Here is a 16110-nt window from a genome sequence, read left to right as displayed (position 1 = left end):
CCGACTGCCGGTGCTGGGCTGGATGTTCAAAGGGAGGGTCCCCTCTCCACATCATGCAACCGATGCTACGTGGAGTAAGTGGGTCGCACTGATCACACAACGGGCCCGAATAGGAAACCCCAGTCACCCAGGAATCTTGGAGGTGATCACAAACTGGCCAGAAGGCAAAGATTTTGGAATATCCCCAGAAGAGGAGGTGACGCATGCTGAAGAGGCCCCACTGTATCATAAATTACCAGAAAACGAGAAGGAATATGCCCTGTTCACTGATGGGTCCTGTCGCCTTGTGGGAAAGCATCGTAGGTGGAAAGCTGCTGTATGGAGTCCTATATGCCAAGTCGCAGAAACCGCTGAAGGAGAAGGTGAATCGAGTCAGTTTGCAGAGGTGAAAGCCATCCAGCTGGCCTTGGACATTGCTGAACGAGAAAAATGGCCAGTACTTTATCTCTATACTGACTCATGGATGGTGGCAAATGCCCTGTGGGGGTGGTTGCAGCAGTGGAAGCAGAACAACTGGCAGCGCAGAGGGAAACCCATCTGGGCTGCCGCATTGTGGCAAGATATTGCTGCCCGGGTAGAGAACCTGACTGTAACAGTACGTCACGTAGATGCTCACGTACCCAAGAGTCAGGCCACTGAAGAACACCAAAACAACCAGCAGGTGGACCAGGCTGCTAAGATTGAAGTGGCTCAGGTGGATCTGGACTGGCAACATAAGGGTGAATTATTTATAGCTTGGTGGGCCCCTGATGCCTCAGGCCATCAAGGAAGAGATGCAACATATAGATGAGCTCGTGATCGAGGGGTGGTCTTAACCATGGACGCTATTGCACAGGTTGTCCAGGAATGTGAAACGTACGCTGCAATCAAGCAAGCCAAGCGAGTGAAGCCTCTCTGGTATGGAGGACGATGGTTGAAATATAAATATGGGGAGGCTTGGCAGATTGATTATATCATGCTCTCACAAACCTGACAAGGCAAGCGCTATGTGCTCACCATGGTGGAAGCAACCACCGGATGGCTGGAAACATATCCCGTGCCCCATGCCACCGGCAGGAACACCATCCTGGGCCTTGAAAAACAAGTCCTGTGGCGACATGGCACCCCAGAAAGAATTGAGTCAGACAATGGGACTCATTTCCGAAACACCCTCTGTCGTGGTTTAACCCCAGCCAGCAAAAATAAACGCCACGCAGCCGCTCGATCACCCCCTCCCGGTGGGATGGGGGAGAGAATCGGGAGGGCACAAGTAGGAAAGCTCCCGGGTTGAGATAAAAACAGTTTAATAATTGAAATAAAACTAAGTAGAACAGTAATAATAACAATGAGAACAACAACAATAACAGAATACACAAAGCAGGCAATGCACAACACAACCGCTCACCGACCGCCGACCGCGTGTCACGAACGGGGGGCGAGCCCCCCCACACACCTGGTTTTTATACTGAGCATGATGTCACATGGTATAGAATACCCCATTGGCCAGCTGGGTCCACCACCCCGGCTGTGCTCCCCGCTCCCGGTGCAAGCATCACCCAGCAACAGCCAAAGCATCAATGGGCCATCAACGCTCCTTTCACACCGAACCCAAAACACAGCACACCCCCCAGGCTACTGGGAAGAAAGTTAACCCTGTCCCAGCTGGAACCAGGACACCCTCATAGACACCTGGGCCAAGGAGCATGGCATTGAGTGGGTCTATCACATCCCCTACCATGCACCAGCCTCTGGGAAAATCGAACGATACAATGGGCTGCTAAAGACTACGCTGAGAGCAATGGGTGGTGGGACATTCAAGCTTTGGGGGACACATTTAGCAAAAGCCACCTGGTTAGTCAACACCAGGGGATCTGTCACTTTAGCTGGCCCTGCCCAATCCAAACCCTTACGTACTGTAGATGGAGATAAAGTCCCTCTCGTGCACATAAGAAATATGCTGGGGAAGACAGTCTGGGTTACTCCTGCCTCTGGCAAGGGAAAACCCATCCGTGGGATTGCTTTTGCTCAAGGACCTGGGTGCACTTGGTGGGTGATGCGAAAGGATGGGGAGGTCCGGTGTGTACCTCAAGGGGATTTGATTTTGGGTGAAAATAGCCAATGAACTGAATTGTATGATGTTAAATATTATATGATATTGTATATCATTATTTCTATGGTTGCTATCAATGGTATTGCAGTAAAAATCGCCCAGATTAATAAAGAATGAACTAACTCCGATGAAACCAAGCAAAGTGCAACGATGATAGAACCGGACGAGCTCAGCAATACTGAAATGAGAACTGGCTTCAGGATGCAGAAGTCCCATGCCACACACCATCTCTCCTGCCCTGAAAGACTGTTCTGACAGATGGAGCCCAAAGTCATGGACTAAATGAACTCAATGGACATTTTAGAGGGATGGCCCATAGACTAAGGGAATGATATCTCTGTGTGTGTAAATATATAGAGAGAGAGACAAAAAAGGTGTTGGTGATTAATTTGAATGTATTGAAAAATGTGAGACCTAGGCATGACGTAAATGGTATAGAATAAGGGGTGGATACTGTCCTGGTTTTGGCTGGGATAGGGTTAAATTTCTTCCTAGTGCTGTGTTTTGGATTTAGTATGAGGAGAATGTTGATAACACACTGATGTTTTCAGTTGTTGCTAAGTACCCTGTTATTCAAGGACATTCAACTCAAGAAAAAAAAAACAAACAAAACAAAACAAGTGTTGGGTGGGAGCACAGCCAGGACAGCTGGCCCAGTTGGCCATGGGGGTATTCCATACCATGTGACGTCATGCTCAGTATATGAATGGTAGGCGTGATCCAGGAAGTACCGATCGCTACTTGGTTATCGGTCAGCGCGGGTGGTGAGCAATTGCATTGTGCATCACTCATTTTGTATATCGTATCATTATTATTGTTATTTTCCCTTTTCTGTTCTATTAAACTGTCTTTATCTCAACCCATGAGTTTTTCTTACTCTTGCCCTTCCGATTCTCTCCTCGTCCCACTGGGGGGGTGGGGGGGGTGAGCGAGCGGCTGCGTGGTATTTGGCTGCCTGCCAGGTTAAACCACGACAATTAGCACAATTCTCATTAGCACAAACTAGCTTAGGCTGGCACAACCCCCTTATCTATTCTACTCAAGATACAAGGTTAGTTTCCTTATCTATTTTACGCAGAATACAAAGTTTCAAGGCCTGTATACAATCTAAATGGTGAAGTAAGGAGGGGGGCCAGCAAAACCGCTACCATGGACTTCCGGAGGGCGGACTTTGGCCTGCTCAGGACACTGGTCGAGAGGGTCCCTTGGGAGACAGTCCTGAAGGGCAAAGGGGTCCAGGAAGGCTGGACGTTCTTCAAGAAGGAAGTCTTAAAGGCGCAGGAGCAGGCTGTCCCCATGTGCCCTAAGAAGAACGGGCGGGGAAGACGAACGGCCTGGCTGAATGGAGAGCTCTGGCTGGGACTCAGGAAAAAAAGGAGAGTTTATCACTTGTGGAAGAAGGAGCAGGCAACTCAGGAAGAGTACAGGGATCTCGTTAGGTCGTGCAGAGAGGAAATTGGAAAGGCAAAAGCCCAGCTAGAACTCAACCTGGCCACTGTCGTGAGAGACAACAAAAAATGCTTTTACAAGTATATTAATGACAAAAGGAGAGCCAAGGAGAATCTCCATCCTCTATTGGATGCGGGGGGGAACGTTGTCACCAAGGACGACGATAAGGCTGAGGTACTCAACGCCTTCTTTGCCTCAGTCTTTAATAGTCAGAGCAGTTATCCTCAGGGTACTCAGCCCCCTGAGCTGGAAGACAGGGAGCAGGATAAACCCCCCATAATCCAAGAGGAAGCAGTTAATGACCTGCTACGCCACCTGGACGCTCACAAGTCTATGGGGCCGGATGGGATCCACCCGAGGGTACTGAGGGAGCTGGTGGAGGAGCTTGCCAAGCCACTCTCCATCATTTACCAGCAGTCCTGGTTAACTGGGGAGGTCCCGGACGACTGGAGACTTGCCAATGTGACTCCCATCTACAAGAAGGGCCGGAAGGAGGATCCGGGGAACTACAGGCCGGTCAGCCTGACCTCAGTGCTGGGGAAGATCATGGAGCAGTCTGTTTTGAGGGCGCTCACGAGCCATGTCCGGGACAACCAGGGCATCAGGCCCAGCCAGCATGGGTTCATGGAAGGCAGGTCCTGCTTGACCAACCTGATCTCCTTCTATGACCAGGTGACCCGCCTAGTGGATGAGGGAAAGGCTGTGGATGTGGTCTACTTGGACTTCAGTAAGGCCTTTGACACTGTCTCCCACGGCATTCTCCTAGAGAAGCTGGCGGCTCACGGCCTAGACAGGTACACTCTTCACTGGGTAAAAAACTGGCTGGACGGCTGGGCCCAGAGAATTGTGGTGAACGGAGTTAAATCCAATTGGCGGCCGGTCACGAGCGGTGTTCCCCAGGGCTCAGTACTGGGGCCGGTCCTGTTCAATATCTTTATCAATGATCTCGATGAGGGGATCGAGTGCTCCCTCAGTAAGTTTGCAGACGACACCAAGCTGGGCAGGAGTGTTGATCTCCTCGAGGGTAGGAAGGCTCTGCAGAGGGACCTGGACAGGCTGGATCGATGGGCTGAGGCCAACTGTATGAGGTTCAACAAGGCCAAGCGCCGGGTCCTGCACTTGGGCCACCACAACCCCATGCAACGCTACAGGCTTGGGGAAGAGTGGCTGGAAAGCTGCCCAGAGGAAAAGGACCTGGGGGTGCTGGTCCACAGCCGGCTGAACATGAGCCAGCAGTGTGCCCAGGTGGCCAAGAAGGCCAATGGCATCCTGGCCTGTATCAGAAATAGTGTGGCCAGCAGGAGTAGGGAGGTGATGGTGCCCCTGTACTCGGCACTGGTGAGGCCGCACCTCGAATACTGTGTTCCGTTTTGGGCCCCTCACTACAAGAAGGACATGGAGGTGCTGGAGCGTGTTCAGAGAAGGGCAACGAAGCTGGTGAAGGGTCTGGAGCACAAGTCTTATGAGGAGCGGCTGAGGGAACTGGGGCTGTTTAGTCTGGAGAAGAGGAGGCTGAGGGGAGACCTCATCGCGCTCTACAACTACCTGAAAGGAGGTTGTAGCGAGGTGGGTGTTGGTCTCTTCTCCCAAGTAACTAGCGATAGGACGAGAGGAAATGGCCTCAAGTTGTGCCAAGGGAGGTTTAGGCTGGACATTAGGAGAAATTTCTTTACTGAAAGAGTGGTCAGGCCTTGGAACAGGCTGCCCAGGGAAGTGGTTGAGTCACCATCCCTGGAAGTATTTAAAAGACGTGTAGATGAGGCGCTTAGGGACATGGTGTAGTGGGTATGGTGGTGTTGGGTTGATGGTTGGACTCGATGATCTTAGAGGTCTTTTCCAACCTTAATAATTCTATGATTCTATGATTCTAATTCAATGTCAAAGTTCCAAGTGCAATTCATTAGATTCGAGAGAACTTCAGCCTCAATGGTCCTGTCTCTTCAGAAGTCCATTCTCCTTGCGGAGCTTTCTTCACACAAGTATAATGTATCCAAGAGTCTATACCCTTCACCTTCACAGCAGTGTAAGTGGTAAGTAACACCAAATAGGGTCTTTTCCACTTCTCCTTTTAAATGCATTTGGTCTCCTTTTTTTACAACTAAAGTAGTAGGGTGTGGTTTCTCATATAATATTTCAAAAGGGCTTACCCTTTCCCTAACTCTAGGAATAATTCGAATTCGCATTAATGCTATGGGCTGCACATCTACCCACCTCATCTGCGTTTCTTGACACAGCTTTGAAATCTGTCTCTTTAGAGTCTGATTCATCCTTTCTACTTTTCCACTTGACTGGGGTCTCTAAGGTGTATGTAAATCCCATTGTATCTGTAAAAATTTAGTTACTCCTTGGACTATTTCTGCTATAAAATGAGGCCCATTATCTGAGGATATCCCTTCCAGTATACCAAACCTTGGAATCACTTCTTTGAGTAAAACTCTAACCACTTCTCTAGCCTTGTTGGTACGACACAGGAAAGCTTCAGGCCACCCAGAGAAAGTATCTACCAAAACTAAGAAATACTTAAACTGGTTACATTTTGGCAACTCATAAAAATCTATTTGCCAGTATTCCCTGGGGGAATAACCTTCTTTCACTTTTCCGACTGGAGGTTTCTTTTGAAATTTTGGATTGTTCGCACAACACTGTTGACATTGTCGTACAGTTATATCAGCTAATTTTTGCATTTTTGGTCCTATAGCATATCTTTTAACACTTGCTACTAAAGCATCTGCTCCCATGTGTGACTCATTATGAGTTTTCTTCATTATCTCTTGTACCATTGGAGCGGTAATTAAAACCTGCCCATCACTAGTTACCCACCAACCTTCCTTTGACTTTGTGCTTTCTAAATATTTAGCGAGTTTATCTTCCTCCTCTGAATATTTCGGGGGTTCCCACTGAATTTTTTTTTTTGGAGGGATTAATGCTCCTATTAGTTGTCCTGTTATTGCAATCTTTTTAGCTGTTTCATCTGCTTTCCGATTTCCTTTAACTACTTCTGTTTGTCCTTTCTGGTGGGCTTTGCAATGTGTAATTGCAACTTCTTTTGGCTTTTGGACAGCTTGTAACAGTTTCAAAATTTCTGATCCATATTTAATAGGAGTCCTTTGTGAAGACTGTAGTTCACGTTCTTTCCAAATGGCTTCATGCGCATGGACTACTCCAAATGCATATTTAGAACCTGTATATATATTTACTTTCTTGTCTTTAGATAGCTCTAATGCTCGGGTTAGAGCGATGATTTCTGCTTTCTGGGCAGAAGTATTTGGAGGTAATATTCAGGCTTCAATTTCGTCCTGCAGGGTTACCACAGCATAGAATCATAGAATCATAGAATCATTAAGGTTGGAAAAGACCTCTAAGATCATCGAGTCCAACCATCAACCCAACACCACCATACCCACTACACCATGTCCCTAAGCGCCTCATCTACACGTCTTTTAAATACTTCCAGGGATGGTGACTCAACCACTTCCCTGGGCAGCCTGTTCCAAGGCCTGACCACTCTTTCAGTGAAGAAATTTCTCCTAATGTCCAGCCTAAACCTCCCTTGGCGCAACTTGAGGCCATTTCCTCTCGTCCTATTGCTAGTTACTTGGCAGAAGAGACCAACACCCACCTCGCTACAGCCTCCCTTCAGGTAGTTGTAGAGCGCGATGAGGTCTCTCCTCAGCCTCCTCTTCTCCAGACTAAACAGCCCCAGTTCCCTCAGCCGCTCCTCATAAGACTTGTGCTCCAGGCCCTTCACCAGCTTCGTTGCCCTCCTCTGGACACGCTCCAGCACCTCCATGTCCTTCTTGTAGTGAGGGGCCCAAAACGGAACACAGTATTCGAGGTGCGGCCTCACCAGTGCCGAGTACAGGGGCACCATCACCTCCCTACTCCTGCTGGCCACACTATTTCTGATACAGGCCAGGATGCCGTTGGCCGCCTTGGCCACCTGGGCACACTGCTGGCTCATGTTCAGCCGGCTGTCGACCAGCACCCCCAGGTCCTTTTCCTCTGGGCAGCTTTCCAGCCACTCTTCCCCAAGCCTGTAGCGTTGCATGGGGTTGTGGTGGCCCAAGTGCAGGACCCGGCACTTGGCCTTGTTGAACCTCATACAGTTGGCCTCGGCCCATCGATCCAGCCTGTCCAGGTCCCTCTGCAGAGCCTTCCTACCCTCGAGGAGATCAACACTCCCGCCCAGCTTGGTGTCATCTGCAAACTTACTGAGGGAGCACTAGATCCCCTCGTCCAGATCATTGATAAAGATATTGAACAGGACCTTCCATGCAGTCTCCTCAGGCACATGTAGCTGAATAGACTTATCAGAGAACGTTAGTTGAGCCTTCAGTTTACACAATAGGTCACGTCCCAATAATGGTAGAGGGCATTCTGGCATATATGGAAATTCACCAGTCAATGTAGTTTTTCCAATTGTACATTCCATAGGTTTTAAAAACGGCTTTAATGCGGCGCCGGGCACACAGGGGATCGCTCCACCTAGTGTGCGCACCAAATCACTCAATCATAGAAGTTATATACAATTAGAGTATACATATTCATTACATTTCCGAGAAATAATCTAAATATTCATGTTATTTCCCAGAATTCATTAACATATGCAGAAGTCTTTGACGCATGCGCCCTTGTGTTCATTGGTGGTCTTTCAGGGTCTTCTGGTGGTCTTTCAGGGTCCTCTGGTGGTCGTCGATAGTCTTCCTCACAGCGTCCTTTAGTTGAACTCAGCCTTTATGCATGCTCAGTTTTAACCCTTGGCTTAATTAGCACAATTCTCATTAGCACAAACTAGCTTAGGCTGGCACAACCTCCTTATGTGTTCTACTCAAGATACAAGGTTAGCTTCCTTATCTATTTTACGCAGAATACAAAGTTTCAAGGCCTTTTTATCTACTGAATGTCCGGCCTATCTATTCATAAAGCATTCCTAACCCATCTGCATCATTTCAACCAAAGAATCATGTCTCTTCACTGTTCCTTTGTAATTGGTATCAAATAGACCAAGATTCTCATTCAACTGTTGACTTTCAGACACATTTCACATTTTAGCTGCAGCAATAGGATCTGCTTACCTGGGGTCTCCCTCCTTCTCACATCCCAACAGCATGTCTTCTACCTCAAGCAGGAGCAGCAATAGCAGGGTTCTTCCAAAATGCAAGGAGATGAGCTGTCCACAAAGGCTATTGACTTTGGAAATCATTGTTCCTTTCCCTCCACACAAGGTAACTCCAAACAGAATGGCTAAGGGCTTGCTGCAAAGGTAAAATGTAGTTTTCTGGGAACACTATTGTTTCTAAGGGATATTTCAGTTTTGATACTGGCTTGCATTGAGAACAGTTTATTTGATGCAGCTTCATCTGTTCCTCTTATGTCATCTTTTAGTTTGTTCCATGGAATTAGAACATGAAGCAAGGCAGACGTGTTTCAACATATAAATATTTCAGATGTTTCTCCAATGCCCAATTTATTTATGTCAGGTCTATTACAGCTGATGATTGTCCCATTTAGAACAAAATTTCTCAAGATTAAAAGTCCATATATAAATACAAATTTATTTATCAATAGCTTTCCACGGTGGTGTTATCACATCTGCCAGTAGCTATATACAAATCAAGAGACTGAAGTTGCTGCAAAAGCCTTAATGATGTTTAAAGCCTCAATCCCCACATCCTGTTTTAGCTTATGGACTCCACTTGTCTTTTTATCTATGAAATTTTTATCTATCAATTTATCATTTAGCATATTTCTAGTCAGAAGACATCATACACACAAAAAATGGGAGAGGCAATGCAGTCTAGCATTAACCACAGTAAGTCAGAATCAAAATCACTGCTACACAGGAATGTTCAATGGTCATCTTTGTTAGCCTGATGTAGATTGGAACGTTAAGAATGGCCAGTCATGCGTGCAGAGCTGGTTAGTAGCACAGAGGCAGATTTTCTGTCAACTTAAAAAAGATTAAAGATATCAATTAAAGTAATTAGATTTTCAATGAGGGGTGAAGGCGTAAGCAGTTTGCTGACTTAAAAAGCAAGCCATAGGAGTTAATGGGAAACAAGTATGTCCTCTGCAACCTTTAGAAAATGATTAACTGCTGTCAACATTCAGCCTGAAAAGTAAATATAGGAAGGAAAGGAAAATATATCATGCCAGATCCAACAGCACAAGAGAGGTGAGGCTGCTGCTGCTCCATGTCCCCAGGTCCAACCAGTAGTGAGGCTGAAGATGTATTCCCAGCAGGTGTGCACACACAGAGCACACATATACATATGTACACATACATATATACATGGCCAGCCACACAGATCAGACAGACACTCAGAGCACTCACATGAACACAGACAGCACCAATGGCCTCATCCTGCTCCCCTCTCTGGCTGAGCAGGATGAAGGTCCACTAGTGGGAATATATATATCTCTCTCCACACACACACATACATACATACATACACACATACATATGTAGCTATGACTTAGTCGCCATCACGGAAACGTGGTGGGATGAGTCGCACGATTGGAGTGCTGCAATGGACGGCTATAAGCTTTTCAGAAGGGACAGGCGAGGAAGGAGAGGCGGTGGAGTAGCCCTGTATGTTAGGGAATGCTTCGACTGTCTAGAGCTCGATGGTAGTGATGACGAGGTCGAGTGCTTGTGGGTAAGGATGAGGGGGAAGGCCAACAAGGCAGATATCCTGCTGGGGGTCTGTTATAGACCACCTAGCCAGGAAGAGGAGGCAGACGAAATATTCTACCAGAGGCTGGCAGAAGTCTCCCAGTCGCTAGCCCTTGTTCTCGTGGGGGACTTCAACTTTCCGGATGTCTGCTGGAAATACCACACGGCAGAGAGGAAACAGTCGAGGAGGTTCCTGGAGTGTGTGGAGGATAACTTCCTGACGCAGCTGGTAAGCGAGCCCACTAGGGGAGATGCCTCGCTTGACCTGCTGTTCACGAACAGAGAAGGGCTGGTGGGAGATGTGGTGGTCGGAGGCCGGCTTGGACTTAGCGACCATGAAATGGTAGAATTTTCGATACTTGGTGAAGTAAAGAGGGGGGCCAGCAAAACCGCTACCATGGACTTCCGGCGGGTGGACTTTGGCCTGCTCAGGACACTGGTCGAGAGGGTCCCTTGGGAGACGGTCCTGAAGGGCAAAGGGGTCCAGGAAGGCTGGACGTTCTTCAAGAAGGAAGTCTTAAAGGCGCAGGAGCGGGCTGTCCCCATGTGCCGCAAGAAGAACGGGCGGGGAAGGCGACCGGCCTGGCTGAACGGGGAGCTCTGGCTGGGACTCAGGGAAAAAAGGAGAGTTTATCACTTGTGGAGGAAGGGTCAGGCAACTCAGGAAGAGTACAGGGATCGCGTTAGGTCGTGCAGAGAGGAAATTAGAAAGGCAAAAGCCCGGCTAGAACTCAACCTGGCCACTGTCGTGAGAGACAACAAAAAATGCTTTTATAAGTATGTTAATGACAAAAGGAGAGCCAAGGAGAATCTCCATCCTCTATTGGATGCGGGGGGGAACGTTGCCACCGAGGACGAGGAAAAGGCTGAGGTACTCAACGCCTTCTTTGCCTCAGTCTTTAGTAGTCAGAATGGTTATCCTCAGGGTACTCAGCCCCCTGAGCTGGAAGACAGGGACGACGAGCAGGATAAACCCCCCATAATTCAAGAGGATGAAGTTCATGACCTGCTATGCCACCTGGACGTTCACAAGTCTATGGGGCCGGATGGGATCCACCCGAGGGTTCTGAGGGAGCTGGCGGAGGAGCTTGCCGAGCCGCTCTCCATCATTTACCAGCAGTCCTGGTTAACTGGGGAGGTCCCGGACGACTGGAGGCTCGCCAATGTGACTCCCATCTACAAGAAGGGCCGGAAGGAGGATCCGGGGAACTACAGGCCGGTCAGCCTGACCTCGGTGCCGGGGAAGATCATGGAGCGGTTGGTTTTGAGGGCGCTCACGAGTCATGTCCGGGACAACCAGGGGATCAGGCCCAGCCAGCACGGGTTCATGGAAGGCAGGTCCTGCTTGACCAACCTGATCTCCTTCTATGACCAGGTGACCCGCCTAGTGGATGAGGGAAAGGCAGTGGATGTGGTCTACTTGGACTTCAGTAAGGCCTTTGACACTGTCTCCCACAGCATTCTCCTAGAGAAGCTGGTGGCTCACGGCCTAGACAGGTACACTCTTCGCTGGGTAAAAAACTGGCTGGACGGCCGAGCCCAGAGAGTTGTGGTCAACGGAGTTAAATCCAGTTGGCGGCCGGTCACGAGCGGTGTTCCCCAGGGCTCAGTACTGGGGCCGGTCCTGTTCAATATCTTTATCAATGATCTGGATGAGGGGATCGAGTGCTCCCTCAGTAAGTTTGCAGACGACACCAAGTTGGGCGGGAGTGTTGATCTCCTCGAGGGTAGGAAGGCTCTGCAGAGGGACCTGGACAGGCTGGATCGATGGGCTGAGGCCAACTGTATGAGGTTCAACAAGGCCAAGTGCCGGGTCCTGCACTTGGGCCACCACAACCCCATGCAACGCTACAGGCTTGGGGAAGAGTGGCTGGAAAGCTGCCCAGAGGAAAAGGACCTGGGGGTGCTGGTTGACAGCCGGCTGAACATGAGCCGGCAGTGTGCCCAGGTGGCCAAGAAGGCCAATGGCATCCTGGCCTGTATCAGAAATAGTGTGGCCAGCAGGAGTAGGGAGGTGATGGTGCCCCTGTACTCGGCACTGGTGAGGCCGCACCTCGAATACTGTGTTCAGTTTTGGGCCCCTCACTACAAGAAGGACATGGAGGTGCTGGAGCGTGTCCAGAGGAGGGCAACGAAGCTGGTGAAGGTGTTAATGTTAATCTTAATCAACATTAATCTTCAAAGTGTTATCATCCTGTGTATAGCCCTCACCCAGAACTGGGTTAAAAGACCAGTTAATAAGAAACCAGAATGATGAAGCTAGTGAGTGGGTGTTTGATTGGAGGAGATCAAGATGTATATGTTTTAATTTAAGAACACTATGGTGATAGATAGTTTAGTTTGTTGTGGATTCTATATTGCTCGCTTCTGTAATTTTAAACAAGGAAGATTTGTTGCTTAGAAGTTAGATAACTAACAGGTGTGTGTTTGTAATTGTGTGGAGTAGTAATTAATTATAAACTGTGTGTTTTAGAGGTAGTGATAATTAATTTTAGCTATGGAAACTATAAACAAACGTGGTCCAAGCATGGCTCAGGGACAAATTGCGACCCTATAAGGTAAAGAGGAAATAAGTTCATGAAGAGTTCACTACCCTGCCGACCACCAGAGACCACCCGAGACCCCCAAGGAGACCCTAAAGGTTTTAGTGCGCATGTGTTTAAGATGATGTAATATTATAATTAGTTCTCGGAAATGTAATGAATATGTAACAAGGAAATTCAAAATATGTATGAGAAGCATGGATATAAACAGAAAGGTGACTAGACCAGGTGTGCTTGATTTGTGGCAAGTCCACCGAGCACCCAGGCCTGAATAAAACAATATCTCTCCTGAGCGTGTGGAATTGGTTACTTGCACGCCGGGCACGAATCCGCTTTTCGGACAACAGTTTTTGGCGACCCAGTTGGGACTGCTGTGAAGCCTTGCTCGGATCGACTTGCCGGCTCTTGGTGGGGAGACCCTGCTCTCTGGACTCCAGCGCGCACCGACCTTTTGATCGGGGACTCCGTGAGTATTCTCCCCGACCAGAGCAGGTGAGCGACTCAACGGTGCAACGCTAAGGTAAATGAGATATTGTTCTGGAGTATAAAACTGTGCATGCATTTGGTAAGGAATTGTGGCCACAGGTAAAGAGGTATATTCATATGCGTTTGACAGTGACGACTGGAGTATATGAAGTTGTAGGCGCCAGGGGTAAACCGGTATATTCATATGCGTTTGACAGTGACGACTGGAGTATATGAAGTTGTGGTAAAGAACGTTCTTTTTTGGTAAAGATATGGGAGCTCAACCATCAAAAGTAACACCTTGTTCCCCCTTAGGATGCATCATTAAACATTGGGGAAAATTTGGGGGTGATCCTTTGAGAAAGGATAAATTAATTGAATATTGTACTAAATGGTGGCCAATGTATAAATTAGAAGATGAGGAAAAATGGCCAGAATTGGGAACCTTGCAATATAATGCTATTTTACAATTAGTGTTATGAGGTACCTTATGTAATTTGTTTTTTTTTTTTCTTTGAGAAATGATCATGAAATTCGGAAAAAATGTAAGCTTTTAGATTCAGATTCTAATGTGATGATGATGATGATGGAAAATAAGGAACCAAAAGGGCATTGTTGTTCTGCATGTAGCATAGGAAAACGGTGTTTAAAACTAGGAGAAGAAGAGGAGGATACACAAATGTTAGTACCACCAAGTAAAAATGAAACTTCTGAAACCGAAGCAAGAGGAAGCAATACTTTTAGTCCGATAGCTGGCAGGACTAGAACCCAGCAAGGGTCTGTATTGTTAGCACCCCTTCGCCAGGCAGTGGGCCCAAGGGGGGAGCCAGTATTTGTGAAAGTACCATTTACAACTTCTGATTTAATGAATTGGAAAGAATTAGCAGGATCATATAGAAAGAATTCTGAAAAGGAGTATAGACCTTTTCAAACAATTATTGAAAATCATAATCCAAATTGGCAAGGTATTAAAATTCTTTTGAATAATTTGTTTACTCCTGAAGAAAAGAGGGTAATATTAGAAAAAGCAAATATAGAAAATGAGAGAATAAATGCAAAAGAAGATCCTGCTCATTTTATGCTAACTCAAGACCCAAATTGTAATCCTAATAGTAATGATGGGAAATTGATGATTAAACAGTATCAACAATTAATTTTGTATGGAGTAAAGAATGGAATATCCCGCCCAAAGAATTTGGCGAAATTGACTCAAATAATTCAGGGAAAAACAGAGGACCCATCCACCTTTTATGAACGATTATGTGAGGCAGCTAGGAAATGGACAGACTTAGATCCTGAGACTGATGAGAATAGAGCAATATTTACTACTTTGTTTGTAGGGCAAGCTGCTCCAGATATTCGAAAGAAATTGCAGAAAGTGGATGGGATTACAGGAATGACTATATCACAGTTAATTGAAATTGCTTATAAGGTGTATAACAATAGGGAAGAGGAGGAAAAGAAAAATCAGGAAAAAGAAAAAATAAAAGACAGGAAACAAAAAGCTGCTATTTTAGCAGCTGCTTTTGTAAATGCCCAAGGATCAGCTGGAGGAAGAGGTAGAAGATATTTGAGAGGTAGAGGGTATTTGAGAGGAAAAGGCAGAGGAGGTAGAGATATGTTTAAACAATATACCCCATTAGGATTTAATCAATGTGCTGTATGCAAGAAACAGGGACACTGGAAGAGTGAGTGTCCAGAGAACAAAGGAGCAGTCGTGACTCAGTCACAGCAGATACCACCTGAAGCTGATTTACTTATGATGGGAGGAGATTCTGAATGATGGGGACCGGGGGTAGAAAATGATATTTTCCCAGCTGAGCCCCTGGTTCCAGTAAAGCTGGGAGATGAAGTAGTCGATTTTTTAGTAGATACTGGAGCAAAATATTCTGTTATAAATACATGTAAAGGACCAATGAGTAAATTTAATGTATCTATTGTTGGGGTCACGGGAAAGAAGGAGATAAGGCCTTTTTTGAAACCTTTAAAATGTAAAATTGGAAGAAAAACACTGATGCATTAATTTTTATATACACCGGAATGCACCATGCCTCTCTTAGGACGGGATTTATTGAATAAATTGGGAGCACAAATCAACTTTAAAAAAGGAAGAATCCAAGTTCATTTTCCTGAAGCTAATGCCTGGCAAGCCCAAGTTTATTTATTACAGACAAACACAGATGAATCTGAAGAAATTCCAGAAGAGATTAAAGATGCAGTTTACCCTTTTGTTTGGGCAACAGAGAAACCAGGAAGGGCGAAAAATGTGGAACCGGTAAAAGTTGAATTGAAAACAGGAGCTTGACCGGTAAGAAAGAAACAGTATCCTATTAGTATAGAGGCCAGAAAAGGTTTGGAACCAATAATAAATAATTTTTTTAAATACGGACTTTTAAGAGAATGTCAATCTGATTATAATACTCCTGTCCTTCCAGTGAAAAAGCCGCATAACCAAGGATATAGGCTGGTCCAAGATTTAAGAGCAATAAACCAGTTAGTGGTGGACATTCATCCAATAGTCCCTAATCCATATACGCTGTTAACAACTATCAATGAATCAAATGCATATTTCTCTGTTATAGATTTGAAAGACGCTTTCTTTTGTATACCTCTGGAAGAAAACAGCCAAAAGATTTTTGCCTTTGAATGGGAAGATCCGTCGACTGGGAGGAGGACTCAGCTCTGCTGGACCGTGCTGCCACAAGGGTTTAAAAATAGCCCAACCATCTTTGGAGCAGCTCTGAATAAGGAACTGGAACAGTGGTCCGGTAAGGAAGATCAAATCACCCTCCTTCAATATGTTGATGACATCCTATTGGAAGCAGATACTATTGAAATCTGCAAAGAAAAGACTGTTAGCCTCCTAAACTTTTTGGGAATGGCCGGGT

Source organism: Calonectris borealis, chromosome W (assembly GCF_964195595.1).
Source record: "Calonectris borealis chromosome W, bCalBor7.hap1.2, whole genome shotgun sequence".
Taxonomy (NCBI): Eukaryota; Metazoa; Chordata; class Aves; order Procellariiformes; family Procellariidae; genus Calonectris; species Calonectris borealis.
This window is presented reverse-complemented; position numbering follows the sequence as displayed.